This window comes from Crinia signifera, chromosome 2 (assembly GCF_055691185.1).
Source record: "Crinia signifera chromosome 2, ASM5569118v1, whole genome shotgun sequence".
In the NCBI taxonomy this organism is placed as follows: Eukaryota; Metazoa; Chordata; class Amphibia; order Anura; family Myobatrachidae; genus Crinia; species Crinia signifera.
In genome coordinates this window covers 113,635,618-113,648,124 of record NC_139218.1, presented here as the reverse complement: position 1 = coordinate 113,648,124, position 12,507 = coordinate 113,635,618, and the positions used below count along the sequence as shown (strand labels likewise).

Below are 12,507 nucleotides of genomic sequence, written 5' to 3'. Positions count from 1 at the left end.
CGTTCTTCTGCGTAGATATAAAAATATATGGAAGTCTTAAAAATCGATAGTGATACATCATTGTCATCTTGTTTTGTTACAGCCATCGCTATTTGCCGAGGATGAATCTTCGGCATCGCTGGAGGTGGCATCACAGCTGCCTTCACCGGCCCTCTGCTCCACCCCCACACCAACCGCCACGACCAGCGCTGAACCGCAAACAAGCGCTCAACCTCCAGCAGAAGCGCCATCAAGAAGAGGGCGCAAAAGGCCGAGGCAGACTCCAGATGCTGCGGACGTGGCAACCACCAAGATCCTGGAGTCTGCCAACAGATTGATGACCATGGATGAGGATGATGCGGACCGGGTGGGGAGTGTATTAGCTGACAATTTGCGAAAGTTGGACCCGGCTACAAGGGTGGAGGTAGAGCGCATATTTTATGAGACGCTGTACCGGGCCCGTGTGGGGACTCTGTCCCGGCACACACGTCTCACCGATGAGACCCCTCTGCCTAGGGTTGAATTTCAACCCATCAGCCCAGCTCCTATACCCCAACAAGCGGTATTTCACCCGGTGCAATATCCGCAGTATCAACATTTACAGCCACCAACTGGGCAAAGGCAGCACCAACCGGCAACGTTGGCTAATACGCTCCCACCAGGTCCACCTGGTGGCCCCTTCCAGAGTTTATTGGAAAGTCCATCTCCCTCCCAACCACCGATGGATACAGGGGATTATGGGGTGGGACAAGTTTACCACCATATGTAAATATTTTATATAGTTTATTTAAGTGCATTATTGTTTTAAATATTTTTATGTTTAAGTATTTCTTTATTATTTATTTACTTGTTATTTATGTTATATTTTTTATAAGTTTATAAGTTAATAATTTATATAAAAATAAAAAATTCTGTAATCTAGTTGGTGTCCGTGTGAAAATATCATTTACCATGCAGGGTGACTATAGGGCACAGATATACATACGTACAAAGTACCAGGAGAAATTGGCATAGAAATAGGTGTGGTGGAGCAACTACTTGCTAGTACATAAACACCAGTACTGGGTACAGTCTGCACTCCAGGTGCCGTGGCATTGTGCCCTCCAGGAATGCCTGGCACCTGAGTACTACCACTCACTTGCCGTGATTCGGCCTCCACCTCCCCCTCCTTGCTGCAAGAAGACGCAGAGGACAACTTGTGCGGAACTGTGAGTATACAAATTTTATTGGCAAAATATGGATTATTACACACCAAAAAACAATATATTTACAATGACAAAAAGGTACATTTTTAAGCAATCATGTCATTCTGCCACTCCACAGCCCCAACACCATTGAAATAATTCAAGTACTCGTCTCTTGACAACTTTGCTTGCGTTGATGCATTTCTGGTGTTTAAATTAGTTGCCAAAGCTGTCAGACCAATAGGCTCGTCAACAACTTGGCTCTCATCCACTGTAGCCCCCAGTTGTTGTGTGTGCACCGCTTTTCTGCGCAGGTAGTTGTGCAGCACACAACAGGCCAGCACCACTTTGTCAATCTTATCTAGGCGCAGATTGATGGGACTGTGAAAAATTCTGAATTTATTACTCAGAATCCCAAACGCATTTTCAACCACTCGCCTGGCACGTGACAGGCGATAGTTAAAAATGCGTCGTTCCCTGTTCAGCGCCCTTTGTGGGTAGGGTTTAAGGACATTAGGGTGCAATGCAAAGGCCTCATCCGCCACAAAAACAAAGTTCAAACCGTGCTCATTTTCAGTCCGCTCTGGCAGATTCAGTTCATTTTTTTTCAGTTGGTCGTGGAAAAAGGTATTCTCCAGGGCTCCTCCATCTGAAACTCTACCATTTTTCCCAATGTCCACAAATACAAACTCGTATCGGGCATTAGCGATGGCCATTAGAACAATGCTGAAGAACCCCTTATAATTATAATAAAAAGATCCACTCTTTGCAGGGGGCATGATCCTGACGTGTTTGCCATCGATAGCTCCACCACAATTAGGGAAATTCCATAGATCACGGAAATCACGTGCAATATTTTGCCACTCCTCCTTGGTCGATGGAAACTGCAATATAAAAGTATATGCGTATTAATAATCTGTTTGGTTGATTTTAGACCCATCAGCCCTCCCCCATTGCAGCCTCAAAGCTATTACCCGCCTTATCAAAAAGACCCCCCACCCACTGGTGTAAAAGATTAAATCAACAGGCATTGTAAAGATATACATGTAGGGTACAGGTATGTGCACAGCTATACATATGGGGGACATGTATGTAATTTCCATATTTACCTTCATGTATTTGTCCTGAAGAACTTGGACGATGGCATCACAGGTGTCTGGTATTATCAACCCCAGCGCTTGAGATGAGATTGCGGTGGTGAATCTCAGGTCGGCAAGGGTCCTGCCTGTTGCCAGGTAACGCAGCGTTGCCACCAGTCTCTGCTCTGCAGAAATGGGCCTCCTGAAATAGGTGTCCTCTCTCTCTATTAAAGGGGTAACCAGTGTCAGCAGCTCCATAAAGGTAGCGTCATCCATACGGAGATAATTCCTGAAATCATCAGGATTGTTCTCCCGTATCTCCTTTAGCAATGGCATGTGGGAGAAGGTGTCTCTCCTCAGAAGCCAGTCTCTGGTCCAGCAGCTCTGATTCTTGGTCCTTTTTCTTTTTTTAATAGCCCGCAATCTAATGGCCATAGCAGCCAAAATGCACGCACGAGCCTTCCTTCTCCTCAAGCTCATGATTAAAAAGGCCCAAATGCACCGATAGACGAACGAACGTACGTATATCCAGTACAGCTAGCAATGATCTGAATAGTCACGGCTCTATTCACTGTACTACACGAACGATTCTTTGTTCCGTGATCACGCCTCGTTTTGGTATGCTCTTTTAAATCCAGCCCATTATGATAATGTTGTGTACATTTTTATCGTGCGAATAGCCAGAACGGGAGAGTGTGTACGGTGGTACAATCTTTTTCTTGCGATTGTTTGGACGGGAGTACATCGGACGTCGCAAGTACAATTGTACATATGTGTACGCGCAGATCGGTCGTATGTTTCGGACGGCCGAACGTGTATTCGGTCGATCGAACGGTCGCAAGAAAAATTAAATTGTACATATGTGTACCCAGCTTAAAGCCACTACTTGAATGTATTCCATAATGTTTGTTGTTTGTTGTTATATGTTATTATTGAAAAATGAAAAATTTGGTCACCCTGCGCGGTGCAGTTTATCAAACAAGGAAAGAATTGTCGCCTTGACATGTGCTTTTTTTTTTTTTTTTTACACTTTGTGACCAATTCAATAAAACGTATTTGAAACAACAGTTAACACATGTCGTCATTACTGTCTCAGATGTATGATATCGCAGGTGTGAATGTGTTCTTAAAACACCCCCACTATCCACGTCAGCCCGAAGCGTGGTGAGCAGATGCATTACGGGTCCTCCTGACCTTTTCATACCCCCACTATCCATGTCGGCACGGAGTGGACTTTATAAAGTGCTGAGCCAGAAGCTTGGCGAGGGGATGCGGTTTACTTTACATGTATTTTGTGTCCCCTCACGGGGCTCGCTGCGCTCGACACACTTATAAAATCTACTCCACGCTGAAGTGGATAGTTGGGGTATGAATAGGTTGGGAGGATGCATTCCGCGTCCCCTCGCGGGGCTCGCTGCGCTTGCCATGCTTCGGGGTGACGTGGATAGTGGGGGTGTGCTAAATCCCATTGCATTACATAGACATGTACACTGGGGGTGTTGTGCTAAATCGCATTGCACGCAAAATCGCATGCGAGCGCATGCGATTTTACATTTGATGTGATGCGATCGGCAGTCAGGGTGCAGTGAATAAATTAACTAGTGAGATCGCATCACATCGCATGGCACGAAAACGTGCCATGCGATGCGATTTCACTACGCTGAATAGCCCACTAAGTAAATAGCTTAGTGTGCGCCCTGCAAATACACAAGTACCGGAAAAAAATTTGGCACAAATGGGGCACCCCTGGAATTATACACGACACATGGTGGCACCTCTGGAATTTTACATGACACATGGTGGCACCCCTTTAATTTATACAGCACACATGCACATGGAGCACCCCTGGAATTATACATGACACATGGCGGGACCTCTGGAATTATACTAGACAAATGTTGGCACCCCTGGAATTATACATGACGAATGGCAGCACCCCTGAAATTATGCATGACACATGGCATCACCCCTGGAATTATACATGATACATGGTGGCACACCTGGAATCATAAGCGTGCACAGCCCATTTTCTTAGAGGGTGCACCATTGGAGGGGCGTGTCCATCACCGCCTACTGGGCGTGTCCATCATCGCCTAGTATTACACATAATGCCACACACTGTAATGCCCATTAGACATAATGCCATGCACAATAATGCCCATCACACATGCAACACACAGTAATTTCCAATCCACACAATGCCACCCAACATAATACCAAACACCATAATGCCCATCACACATAATGCAACACACTGTAATGCCCATTCCACATTATGCCAGGGCTTGCCAGATTTTCTTAAAATAGGGACAGTGCATGCTGAAGGCGGACCAAAAATTGACACCGTAATACATATTACACGTCACACAGCCATTACATAGTATACCGCATTTCATAATGCCCATTACACGTTATGCCACACACAATAATTTTTATGAGCCTCCAATCCATATTGAGACTGTAGGCAAGCATGACACACTGTATACATACACACGGCCGACACACACAGTATACATACACACAGCCAACACATGCACACACATAGTATACATACACGCAGACAACACATACACACACATAGTATACATATACAGAGCCCCTGAACATAATATACATATACACAGCCCCCTATGCACACACACACACACACACACACACGTGTACTGTATATACATACATAGACCCCCACAAATAGTATACGTATACACAGACCCCCTTTGCACACACACACACACATGTAGTATACAGATACAGATCCCCCACACAAATAGTATAAATACACACAGTATATACTATAACGAGATGGGGGGGTACAAGGCGTGCGCTCAACGTGTGTAAGAGAAGGAAGTAATGTCCCAGTATGTGAATTCAGACAAGAAAATCTGGTTTATTACTCTGCAATGGACAGAATAACAAATCTCAGTGGAAATGTTTGCTACGCATTGTAAATGAATGATAACAAATGTAAAAAAAACACTTGCTGAAAGCAAAGAAGAATCATAAAAAATTGAAAACAAACAAAACATACAAAGCTGTCTGTATATTCTCACTACGTGAGTAAGAGTGGTGCGGTGATGCTGCACAGGGGGAGTTGGGGAAAATGGCACAGTCAGGCATACGGGAAATCTGATCTTGTGAAATCACAGATTTCGGAAATTCTGAGACGAAGAGAGAAGGGCTGTTTGGTGGGGAACGCATTGATTTTCAAAAAAGTACTAAAATATAGCTTTTATTCGTTTCATCATTAAGATTCCCAATATTTGTCATATGGGAATGACAATTACAGTGAAAAATAGAGGTAAAACATAGATATACAGACATACATACCTCCCAACTTCTGTAGTTGGGAGGTCAGGACTTTTGCGCGCTGCCGAAAAGGGGGCGCGGCCTCTAGAAAAGGGGCTTGGCCTCGCGGATGACGCATCCTCCGGCCACGCCCTGTTTTCGCCGCTCGTCAGCGCTGAATAGACGCTGTGCGCATGAGCACAGCGTCTATTCTTGGCAGGCTGGGGAGGCTCCCAATTGTTCCCCCCCACTGCGGGACAATGGCGGCCCCGGGCAGGACGCGGGAATGTCCCCGAATATCGGGACAGTTGGGAGGTATGCACATATACATTCAGTGTGCTCTAAAGAAAGGAAATTAGTGTGATAAAATTACACAAAAATCCAACTGAAAAAAATGCTTGCTGGGTTATAGCCAGTGATATTATGATCTGATGGGATAATCTCCTCACAGATACAATGTATGTCTGATTATATATCTGACAGTACAAAGATAGAATATGCTGTAAAATCCCACGTATTATTCCTGTGTTTGATCAGTATACACCAAAACATTCATTCTGCAGACCTCTGGTGCCATCTACTGGTGTGTTAGGTAAATTGCACTCATATATTTTGTGCAGCTTCCTTCAGTATCATCTGCTGGTTTGTTGAATGTGTTATATACCAGGGTTGCCGACCCTCCCGGAATTACCGGGAGTCTCCCGAAAATCCCCCACTGAGCCCCCCGGTCGCGGCATTTAAATGCTGCAGTCTGCGGGTCTCAGAGGAGGGGGCGGAGCTAAAATGACACACTCGTGTCTTTAATCCCTGCCCCCTCCATGGAGATCAGTGATTAAAGACACGATATGTAACAATAGGAGAGGCTGCTTTTGTGGTAATGATTGGGATTATTTATACAATGACCAGAGGGGATATCCCTATAGCACTTTGTATATTAATCTAGGAGGGTATATCGTATATATTTACAAACAGGATTTTATGTATCTTATCCTGTCTTTCTCTAAGGGTGTGATCAATTCCACACACCTTACTATCTCTTCTTATATTCCCTCAGAGCAGGGTTACTTCTCCTAATGCTGCAGGGATCTATAATGCAGTGATATATCAGTCTATATCACATTCAATACATTTAGGATAACAAGCATTTCAAATTGGATTTCATGCCAATGCTAACGTTTCACTGTCTGACACATCTTTATCAAGGCCAATCTGAATGTCCTAGCTGGCTCATACTTATTTATGTTCATTAGCCAATTAGAAACCTGCTTGTGTGTCACATGTATTTTTGTTCCTATCCTGGACCTCACTGTGCTCATTAGCATATTAGGTGCTTCCTGTTTAATCAGGTGTATTCACCTGAGGACGTCAGTGTCCTTGTTCACGTGATCGGGTGCCGCATCACGTGGTCGGCGTCCTGTACCATGTGACCGGTATCCCATATCACGTGACCGGCATTTAACATTGCAATTGTGCCTGGCATCCAGGCTCCTTGCGTCTTCTTCCGCCCATAATGTCTCTAACAACCATTTTCTGGGTACACTCGGCATATGTGGGGAGCGGGGAGCGAGGAGGACATTCCGCACAGCTAGCACCTCTACCTATGCTGAGATGTTCACCCACGCTGTCAAGCATTCACTGCATAGGTTTTTTGAAGGAGTGCTAATAATGTCAAAATAAACTGGAATGGAGATAAATTGAGATAGTGGCAATATGGATTTCTTAAAGTGAATTAAATTGAAATGGTACCTATAGGGATTAAAAGGATTAGTAGTGAATGTTTACACCCTTTTTTGAAAAGGTTGGTATTATTATGGAGTGGTGATCGTTCCGGTGCGTCTGACCCTAGCTTACCCTACTTTCATTGGTGTTATCTTCTCTGGATGTTCCTGGGTTCCTTTGGGATGATGTTTGTTAGAGGGCTTCTAAGCTTAGAGACCGGCTGGACCACACTGGTGTGCGGCAGCCGCTACGCTGATGCTCCGTCTATCCCGATGGAACCGGAAGTGGCCGGAAGTTGTTAGACGTCCGCAGAGAGAGTCTAACAACTTCCGGCCACTTCCGGTTCCATCGGGATAGACGGAGCATCAGCATAGCGGCTGCCGCACACCAGTGTGGTCCAGCCGGTCTCTACGCTTAGAAGCCCTCTAACAAACATCATCCCAAAGGAACCCAGGAACATCCAGAGAAGATAACACCAATGAAAGTAGGGTAAGCTAGGGTCAGACGCACCGGAACGATCACCACTCCATAATAATACCAACCTTTTCAAAAAAGGGTGTAAACATTCACTACTAATCCTTTTAATCCCTACAGGTACCATTTCAATTTAATTCACTTTAAGAAATCCATATTGCCACTATCTCAATTTATCTCCATTCCAATTTATTTTGATATTATTAGCGCTCCTTCAAAAAAACTATTCCTTCCAAAACCTATTGGAGCTGCACTATATACCCCCAAGCGCGGCAACCACGCAAAATTCCCCAAGCATTCACGGCACTTCAACATGTTCTTCACTCCCTGGTAAGGAGGTGGGAGGGGCGACAGCAGCAGCTGCAGCGGTCTCCACCTGTCTGTGTATATGTGCGTCTGCTGTTCCACATAACCTGCTGATTACAATGGAGCCAGCTACATATAGCAGCAGTGCACAGAGGGTGTGATGAGCCGCTGCATAGAGCAGGTGAGCGCTAGGGCGCACTCCCCACCTGGGGCACTCTGGTGCCTTGCACCGGCCCTGGGTTAAGGATCTGTGCACATTTAAATTCAACGGAATGCAAAGGCAGGATGCAGCAGTAGTAGTGGGATGCTAGCCAGGGACATTGCTGATGGATGACTGTGATAGTACTGAGTGAGAGAAAAATAGGGATAAAAAACCACAGAACCTCTATCATTGCCCAGCATCACCACAGGAAGCAATGGACACCCAGTTTAGAAACCACTAAACGAAAAGGCCTTTATTAAAAAAAAATGAAACAAACTAAAACTACATTCATACCTTGAAACGCTTTTTCTTTAAAACTTGATAAATAGCATCACAAGTTTCTGTGATACTCCTCCCCAAAGCCTGAGCTGATATTAGGGTACAGAATTTAAGATCCTCAAAGGATCGTCCTGTGGCCAAGAAGCGTAAAGTTGCTACAAGGCGTTCATTCGCAGAGATGGATCTCTGCATTTTAGTATCTTTCTTCTATATAGGGGCGTCACCAATAGCAACAGTTCCCTAAAAGTGTACATATATATACGTAGATAATTATAGAAGTCTTCAGGGTTATTTTCCCACAACTCGGAGAGTAGGGCGGTGTGAGACAAGGATTGCCTCTTCAACAGCCAGGCTTTCGACCAGCAGCTGCGTTCTCGCCTCTTCCACCTTTTGGCCACTTGCTCCATCTCCTCTACAGCAATGCCTTGCGCATACAATATTCTCACTTGATAGTGATATAAATCTATTACTGTATAGGGTTATATGCGTTCAAAATCACTTCAGAGTTACTCGGATAATGAAATGATGAACTGCAGTTTTTTTTATTGGAATGAAACAAACTTTATTGTTGCACAAATTTAACCTTCAAGATAAGTTTTTTTATCTGTCAAAATACCATCAATAGCTTTAATAGTAGTCTTTAGTAAGGTAAAATAAACAGATGATTAATTTGGATTCCTGCACTGGCAAAATTGGATGAAATTGCATCGCATCGCATAGCAACCTTAAATCCAAATGGTGCATGTATGGGCATCTTTACACCTACTGATGATATTGTGGTATTTCTGCGCATGATTAAGCATACTGCTGGTCATTTAAAATGGTCAGGGTGGGAGTTGGCAGACAGATTAGCTCGTCTCACAGGTGAGCCACAGAGAGCGTACTGTATGTTGATTTGCCAGTGGCTGAGTCGAGCTACTACCATGTGTTGAAAAAGGCTATACTCAGCAGGGTTGGGATAACAGGCACCAGTAAAGCCCAGGAGTTCCATGATTGGTGGCTGAACCGAGCTGAGCCTCCTAGGGTTCAACTGGCCAAAGTAGCCTGACTAAGGCCTGGTTGCAGCTGGATGAAAATTCTGCACAGTGGGTGGCAGGGGCAAATCCAGGAAAAAAAGAGGGGAAAACCTTGATTAGCGGTAACATTGTTGCCAGGAGAGCGGGCTGTGGAGAAGATGTGAGTTGGGATATCCAAAATAAATATGTGGTTATGGTTAGGCTGCCAGAAGGCAGGGTTAGGGTTAGGCACTGGGAGGAAGGGTGGTTACGGTTAGATTTGACCAATGATCTTTAACCCACTTGAATTTAAACTCAACCCTATGGTGATTTGGTGTATCAAAAACACAGGAGATGCTTCTATAAAGTTATAGCAAAACATAGGAACAGTGTGCAGCATTATCATACCTGGCAGCTAAACCCCCTAAACATAGAAGAGGCGCAGAGCATATGGCAAAACAGAACACAAGAGTATAGGTCACAACACAGACATAATCCCTGGCAGAACATGCAGTGACTGCAGACAGCTTTCACATGTTGTATATATATAGGAGCCAGAAACATTTAATACCTCTTAGCAGAACAGCCAACCTCCTGTCTGTTCTCCCAACACTCCATGTTGTCCACCAGCCCACACTATACTCACTCATACATTCAGTCTACCTCATCTGTTTCATCTCCTACACCACTGCCAAAACTATCCACCTGCTCATACACTCATACACTCACTCATGGGAACAGAACAGACAGGATGCAGGAAGCTTAAGGATGCACCACAGCTCAAGGAGTCGAAGCTCCGCAGCATTGTTCCGCAGCAGCTGCCATGCAACTGGCTAGTGCCAGGTAACAGTATCCAAAGCAGTAAAGAAAATTTTATTTGAAAACAAAATAGGCAGAAAATGACAGGGGTGGATTGGCACCCCACCCCTAAATCCTCCGGTGGCTGGTGGGGGAAATGGTTGCTCTAGTTTATGCTATATGTGTGTTAAACTTGGCAGTTCAGCAATGAACCCTACACACTGATGCTTAGACCATTGAGGAGTTGGTGGTAATAGTTGAGAGGTACATGACCCTTGTGACACTGATCAGTACCAAACAAGGGTTGCCACCAGTACCCAAGCTCAGAACCTAGGTCCCCATTGTCAAATCTAAGAAATCACCTTGGGGGTTATTCTAGTCCATTCTTTCTGACAAAATCCTTCTTAGATGGACAAAACCATGTGCACTGCGGGTGGGGCAGATGTAACTTGTGCAGAGAGAATTAGATTTGGGTGGGGTTTTTCTTCAAAGTGAGATCTATATTGAAGTGTAAAATCATGCAGTCAGTATTTTCCCTGCACAGAAACAAAATAACTCACCCAAATCTAATTCTCTCTGCACATGTTACATCTGCCCCCCTGCAGTGCACATGGTTTTGTCCATCTAAGAAGGATTTTGTCAGAAAGAAGGAACTAGAATAAACCCCCTTATGTTGTGTGCTTTGAGTGTGGAGAGCCTAGCCATATGCACAGAGTCTACCCAAAGCAGGATGAGCCAGTGGGTTGCAGCACAGGGAAGGATACTCCACTGGTGGTCATCATGGCTGCTAAGAGCATTTCCCCAGCGGAAAGCCTCATGTTGTGTCTGATGGCACAAATTGAAGGCCAGGAGATTTGGGCCTTAGTTGATTCTGGCAGTGCACTGAACATCATCTTAGCCAGTTTCCTCCTGCTTCTGATCAGGTGTTACCCACTTTAAAGATGCTATGCATACATGGGGATATAGTGGTATCCCAATGAGTGCGTGTACCAGTGACAATCATTGAAAGTTGTAACCTTCAGAACTCCTTATCTGCTGATTTTGGGAGCACAAACGGCCCCAGGAACTAAGATCCAGTTACTAGAAAACCCTTCTTTCTCAGTGAGTAGCAGGTGAACAATGAGACTGAGGTATATACGGGGATTTTCTGGTTCACTCCTTCTAGCAAATTCCTTCTTAAATGGACAAAATCATGTGCACTGCAGGGGGGGAGATGTCAAATGTGCAGAGAGAATTAGATTTGAGTGAGGTCTTTTGTTTCTGTGCCGGGTAAATACTGACTGCTTTATTTTTACACTGCAATATAGATCTCAATTTAAAGTAAATCCCCACCCAAATCTAACTCTCTCTGCAAAAGTAACATCTATCCCACCTGCAGTGCACATTTTTTTGTCCATTTGAGAAGGAATTTGCCAGAAGGAGTGAACCAGAATAACCCCCATTGTTCTCACGTTGGTAACAATGTCTTTACAGGGATGTGGGTGGGAAAGGAGGATGGTAATATAATAAATGCCTTAAAGAATGTGGTAGATGTAAATAGGTCTGTAATCTGTTGTTTTTACTAAATACCGTTTCAGAGCCATTCTCACTGCATAAAAAACGGCTCTGAAACGTGTAGGACTCTGCTTTTTAAACGTTTTGAAATACCGGTTATCTTTAACCGGTAAAGCAACTCTGGCGCTTTCCCTCTGCAGCCTTAAACGTTTTGAAATGGGGAAAAAATGGCAATATACCATTTAACAAGTGCGGTGTGAAAGGGGTATACTGTAAGTGTCATATTTTGCTGTGAAAAATTATTTACTGTACCATATTGCTTATGTGCAAGGTAAAAGGGTAGAACAGTTGTTGGTTCCCAGGAAACATGAGCAGATGGTATTGAGGGTGGCTCACACTCATCTGTGGGGTGCTCATTTGTGAGAGGAGAAAGCTCTTCATCGTATACAATTAAAGTTCTTTTAGCCTGGCATTAAAGAAATATTGTCAAGAATGTCCAGAGTTTCAAAAGACAGAATACCAGACAGAATTATGGGAACCCTTTGCTCCCCTTGATGAATTTGATAGGTACAGTGGATAAATCTGCTTGTGGGCATTAGTAAATATTAGTAGTGGTTGACTATGCCACCCGATACCCAGAGGCCATTACACTACGTAATATGAAGTCATGTAGTATTGCCAAAGAATTACTATTCTTATAGACCCAGTTGGGA

The 12,507-nt window shown here is 44.3% G+C and overlaps 1 long non-coding RNA gene across 1 annotated transcript in view; it reads left to right on the top strand.

Annotated features, from left to right (window-relative positions):
- LOC146058820 (uncharacterized) overlaps nt 1-12,507 on the top strand; it is a 48,659-nt gene that overhangs the window by 26,582 nt on the left and 9,570 nt on the right. The window lies entirely within an intron of this gene.